This window comes from Camelina sativa, chromosome 5 (genome assembly GCF_030686135.1).
Source record: "Camelina sativa cultivar CO46 ecotype springtype chromosome 5, ASM3068613v1".
Taxonomy (NCBI): Eukaryota; Viridiplantae; Streptophyta; class Magnoliopsida; order Brassicales; family Brassicaceae; genus Camelina; species Camelina sativa.
In genome coordinates this window covers 32,526,880-32,533,767 of record NC_141884.1, presented here as the reverse complement: position 1 = coordinate 32,533,767, position 6,888 = coordinate 32,526,880, and positions in this window count along the sequence as shown.

Genomic DNA, 6,888 nt, shown 5'->3' with positions numbered 1-6,888 from the left:
TCCAGAACGTGAAGCTTTCTTGTTCTTCTTTTCTATGGTGGTGGTGGCTGGAGGGTGAGGATTTTGTTGGGAAACAAAACTAGGATCTGAAACTTTCTTGTTCTTCCTTCTAAAATGGTAGTGGCTAGATGGTGATGGTTTCACCATTGTCGTTAAAGAAATTGCAGCAAGCGGAACTTGGATCGGACTCCATCACGACGCCGCTGAACGTCTCACTATGTGGTGGTGGTGAACGGTGGCTCAAAAAAGCAGTGGTGGAGGTTCGAACAGCGAGATCTGGGAAAAAAAATGAAACAAAGAAAGGATTAGACATAGAGAGAAAAAGAAAGAGAAAAAAAAAGAAAAAGAAGAAAAAGAAAGAAAAACCAGCGTAATAGAAGAATAAAGAAGAAGAATAAATATGTTTAGATAGCCTACTGTATATGGATGAGCATTAAAAACATTTTCAAACTGAAATATATAAAAACAAATCCTTAAAAATTGAATCTAGCTTAAGTTTTATGTTTTTTTTTAATTATTTTTTTAGATAAATACACTAAAATATCAATAAACAAGATTTTATTGAGAATTATAGTCCACACTTTACAAACTTTCAAAAATAGCATTAGTTGACACAATTATAATATTTTAAATATATTTTTTTTGTCAACTTTAAGGGAGAGATGCAACACGAGGACTTCCCGGGAGGTCACCTATCCTAATACTACTCTCGTCCAAGCATGCTTAACTGCGGTGTTCTGATATGTTTTTAGAATTGTTTTTTTAGGTTTGAGTTGCCTATTTTACACTTTGGATATAGTTTTTAAGGGGTAAGATTTTTTAAAACGTCTCGATTTATTATTTATCGTAAATTATGAGAACTGTTACATAGACGATTCTACCACAAACAATTTCTTCCGACCCTATTAGATTCACTACAGACACTCCTTCTTTTCCATGCTCATGATGGACACCTTGGATCACGGCTAACGGTTCTAATTGCACATCGATGAAGATTTTATGTAAAATTGTTTCCATTAATCTGCATAGTTGTTAATCAATTGCATCACATGGAACATGAACGTCATACCTCCTAGTGTATAAGTATTTGTTAATCCTTGGTTAACTATTGGACCAATGAGCTTTCAAAACATAGTTCTATTATTGAAATTTAATAGAAAATGTGCCAAATATACAAATAAAAATTACTTTTATAATTTCTGTGAAAATTGCATTTTATTTTACTTGTGGTCATCAATCTTTCCTTTAACTAGATGAGTATATATATATATATACAATTATTGCAATACCTTCTTTGCTTCTTATATTTTCACATTTGAAAGATTTAAAATTATTTATTAACACACAAAACTAAGAGTTTTTTGTGAGGAGGCAAAAAAATCTAAATTTGTTTAAAGTTAAATCTTATTTTAAAGTGATTTTTGAAACGATCCGACCCGTTTTAAAAAAATAATAATAATAAATAATAAACAATAATAATAAATATAATAAATAACTAAGCTAGTGGTCTCATACCCACTAGCCACCTAACCACAAACACATCAAACAACGGAAATAAAAGTATAAATAACCAATAAACCAATAACTAATATCAAATTAATTCCAAAACCATAAACTAAAAGTTCCAATCAACATAAATCAGAGAACCAGCAATCTTAAACAACATTCTAGAACTCAACTATAGCAACCTAACAGAAGCCAGACAACAACCAAGCAAGTCACTAGAACATCCTCCTCTTCATTGCCTTGATTCAACGATCACACTTTGTCTTTACCTGCACCAAAAACACAAATTGAGATGCATGAGTATTTTTTAAACACTTAGTGAGGCAACTCTCCCATCTACTAGGCTATACACACAAGCAATTGAGATACTCTAACCACCAAACAACAAACAAACCAGGCACTGCATCAACCGACGCCAACCTTGCATCGACCGACACCAACATGGGGGTTGCATCGACCGACGCTTGATCTGCATCGACCGATGCAATGTTCACTTGCATCGACCGACGCATGCTCGACATTTCACGAAAAACCCTAGTTGCATCGACCGATGCCTCCAAATGGCATCGACCGATGTTCCTAGGTCAAATCGCGCCGTCCTTGCATTTGCATCGACTGACGCACATGCTGAACATCGTTTTCCTCGAAGCTTCTCGCCAGATCTTCATTCCTGAAATCATCAAACTCGATCCCAAGCAACAAGAAAGCTTCACAAAGCCTCAAATAACGTTCTAACAAGCCAAACAACACAACAACAAGCAGATCCGAGAAATCTCAAGCTTAGATAAGCCATGGGCATTCACTCACCTTTGCTAAGAAGATTCTGAACCTTGAACAAGCAAAAAAAGCGCTCCTAGGAAGATCCTACAACGATCCGAGCTATAGATCTCTATAGGAACAGCCTCAAAATCCCCAAATCCTCAAGAACAGCAACAACTTCTTTTCCCTCCTTCTTTTCTGTCAAAAGCGGCTAAACTCGCTAGTGACGACAAAATTCCCTATTAAACACGACTTAAGGGTTTTCCTAACCCAAATCGCAGCGGTTAACTTAAACTCGTCCACACAGAACCAACCTTGCATCGATCGATGTAAATAGTGCATCGACCTATGCATCCCTTAAACCGGGAATTCGGTACGCGGTTGTTACAATTATCCCCCACCAACATAGATTCGTCCTTGAAACTCGAATAACCATCAGCCAAGGACTCTCGTGCAACCGTCTCCCCGGCTCGCACTTCGTCCGACCGTTCTACGAAGGTTACGTCTAGTCGATAGACTCACGTTCCAGGCATTATTTGCTCTTGACTTTTGGACTTTCCTTTACTCATAGACCTTAACCTTGAGTTTTTATTGGCTCCTCATCAGGCAGAAACCTGCATGCCATAATATTGGCTCCTCATCAGGCCCAAGCCCGCATGCCATAATATATAAGGAAGTCCAATATTTATCTCTTGGAATGCCACCCTACAGCGCGCCCCCGAATCGTCATCCAAAGTCGATATACTCTCAAGACACTAAGTCTCAGAATCTGGCAGTACTAGGAGAACTAAAGTCTCCCAAGAGTCGCGATCAAACAATTCTGATCACGTCTGAGCATTACCCCTAATCAGGTTTCCTTCTCGTGGCTTGCGTAAAACAACACCATGTCCTACCAACCACATATCCCCTCACTGGAATACCTCATGGCCACACAAGGATCATCTATATGCCACTAGGGCCGCCACAAAGACCAAAAAACTGTCCTAAACAGGACCGCCACCAAGGCCAAACAAATGTCCTAAACAGGACCGCCACCAAGGCCACACAAATGTCCTAAACAGGACCGCCACCAAGGCCACACAAATGTCCTAAACAGGACCACCACAAAGGCCACTTGTCCCAAAGGACCATCACGAAGACCACTCGTCCCGAAGGACCGTCACGACGACCATGCATCCCGAAGGACCGTCACAAAGACCTCTCATCCCGAAGGAGTGCCTAAACTGGCCACACGTCCCAAAGGACCGTCACGAAGACCACACATCCCGAAGGACCGCCTAAACAGGCACATTGGCTAAACAGCCCACCACAAAGGCCACACAATTGGCTAAACAGCCCGCCACAAAGGCCACACAATGTCTCAAAAGACCGCCACCACAGGCACACACTAACTCAAAAGTCCACCACGAAGGCCACACAAGCCCCTCCAAGGCTCACAACCACTAAAAAGGACAAGTTCTAAATCCCATAAACTTTCCATTTTTAGAACTTTCCACTTTTGGAAACTTCCCACTTTTAGAAACTTCTATTTCAGGGAACTTCCCTCAAAACCACGGACTCACGAAAATTTTGTACACCACACACCACCTCATCTTGTTACTTTGTCGCACAACCAACCACCCCTAAGTGACAAAGTAACAAGAGATATGGGCTGAAATACTCCATTCCCGCTCCAGCCACGGACTACAGCTGGGACCAGGCTAGACAAGCTCAAGTCGCGGTCTGCTTCTCATACCACTTCTTAAACCTTGCCTTCATCCTTGCCTCTGGCTCCCAAGTCTGCTGCTCAACACCATCACAGTCCCAAAGGACTCTCATCTAAGGAATCTTCTTCTTCCGAAGTTCCTTAATCCTCCTTCCGAGAACCCTCACTGGTCCCACCTCCAACATGTTAGGCTGAAAATCCTCAGGAGTCTTAACCAACCACCGATCATCCTCATGGAGACACTTCCGCAACATCGACACATAAAAAACCTTGTAGAACGCGTGTATAACCTCAGAAAACTCCAGCCTATATGCTACCAGTCCCACCTGCTCAATCACTCTGAACAGACCCATATACCTCAAACTCAACTTAGTCTCTGTCAATGACCTGTTCGGATCCCGCAACATTGCCATCTTAAGGTACACTCTATCTCCCACCTAAAACTCAAGATCTCTTCTCCTCTTATCGGCATAGCTCCTCTATCTATCCTGACCTTCCTTCATGTTCAGCTTGAGAACCTGAATCTTCTCTGAGGTCTCCTGAACAAAACTAGCACCATACATGCTTCTCTCCCCCACCTGAGTCCAGCATAACGGTGGACGACATGGCTTCCCATACAATGCCTCATATGGAGCCATCTTGATACTCTCTTGGTAATTGTTGTTGGCATTTTAACCGAATCCGAAACCCGAATCCGAACCCGACCCGAAATGGGCAGTTTGGTTCGGATTCGGGTGGTATTAAATACCCGATCAGATTTAGTTTTCTTGAAATTCGGATACCCGTTCGGGTTTGGGTATTACCCAATATCCAAAGTAGATCCGAATCAACCCAAAATAAATACAAAAATGCATCTAAGTTGGTTTGACATTAATTGATTTATCATAAACCATTTTGCCACCTTGATTATTTTGTCATAATATAAAAACATTAAGTATTTATTTATATATATATATATATATATATATATATATATATTCTAAAATTGACTTGTATTTTTCTTTCTCAATCAATAGAATCCAAAATTGTATTTTTTCAATACCCAAATCAATTTTACTAGAAACTTGACAAGCAAATCTACAAAAAAAAAAGTGATACTTTGTGGGGTTTGAGGAGTGAGCGAGATTGGAAGATAAATATGAATCATATAATAAAATTTTCTATAGATATTGTTAGATTTAGTAGAGAATTTGAAGGATTTGATTCTTGAAGTGGTGGCCATGGATAAACAAAACTAGGGTTTTTGGCTGAAGAAAAGAGAGATGAAGAAGAAGGAGACAAGAAGAGAGAGGCAGAAAGTAATTTTTTTTTTTCACGGCAGAAGAAAAAAGATTTTTTTTTTTTAATGAATTTGGGTAACCCAAAATTACCTGAACCCAAAGCCAAATTACCCAAAACCGACCCGATATTATAAAATACCCGATCGGGTTTTATATCTCTACATCCGAAAATCCAAAAACCCGAACATCCGAACCCGAATCCGATCGGATACCCGAATGTCCAGGGCTACCTATCAGACACAATACTCGTTGGCACCCCATGCAACCTGATTATCTCCTTCACATACTTCTTACCCAAGACCGCTGCTCCATCAGCTTCTTAATGGCCAGAAAATGTGCCGACTTAGTCAACCGGTCCACAATGACCCAAATAGCATCAAAGGTCTGAGACACTGGCAATCCTACCACGAAATCCATCGTGATCATATATCCCACTTCCACTCTGGAATGGGCAGACTCTTCAGCAACCCGCCTGAAACCTGATGCTCAGCCTTCACTAGCTGACACACATCACACCTCGCGAACCAAATAGCTACATCCTTCTTCATCCCGACCTAGTGATAGTACCTCTTGAGGTCACGGTACATCTTAGTCGCTCATGGATGAATGGAAAACATGCTCGCATGAGCCTCCCTCATAATCTTCTGCGTCAACTCCTCATCCTTGGGCACACAAATCCGCCCATGCACCAAAATAGTACCATTAGCTAAGACCTGGTACTCTGAATCAACATCCTTAAATGCATTCACCAGTTCCAAATCCTTCTCTTGAGCTAACCGCACCCTGCTCAAAAGATCTGCTTTATCAGCCGCCTCCAAACCCAACGGATTATGCAAAACCACACACAACCTCAATGCACTGATCTCTCCTACCAGAGACTTCATATCCTGCTCCTGAACCGAATACGCCTTCTTCCGACTCCGATTCAGAGCATCTGCAACCAAGTTAGCCTTACCATAGTGATAGGCTATCTCCAGATCATAATCTGCCACCACAGTTCCATCCACCGCCTCTGCCTCAAATTCAGCTCGGGCTGAGTGAATATATACTTCAGGCTCTTATGATCTGTAAATACGTGCACTTTTGCACTATAAAGATAAGATCTCCAAATATTCAGGGCAAAAACTACAACAGCCATTTCCAAATCATGAGTAGGATAGTTGTCCTCATGCTTTTGCAACTGTCGCGAAGCGTAGGCAATCACCTTCTCTTGCTGCATCAACACACACTCCAAACCAACTCTGGATGCATCTGTATAAACCACATAGGGTTCTCCCTGCTCAGGCAAAGCCAATACTGGCATAGTAGTCAACATCTCCTTTAGGCTTGGAAAGCCCTCTTTACACTCCTGTGTTCAGACAAAAGGAACATCCTTCCCCATCAGCTTAGTCATCGGACATCCTCTGCTCGCAAACACCTGAACAAACCTCCTGTAATAACCTGCCAAACCAAGGAAACTATTGATCTATGTGGCATTCTGCGGTCTAGGCCAATCTCTGATAGCCTGAATCTTCTTAGGATCTACAGAAACTCCCTCTGCAGAAACAATGTGACCCAGAAAACCTATCTCACGCTGCCAGAAACTACACTTGCTCAACTTGGCAAACAACTTCTGCTCCCGCAGCTTCTCCAGAACTG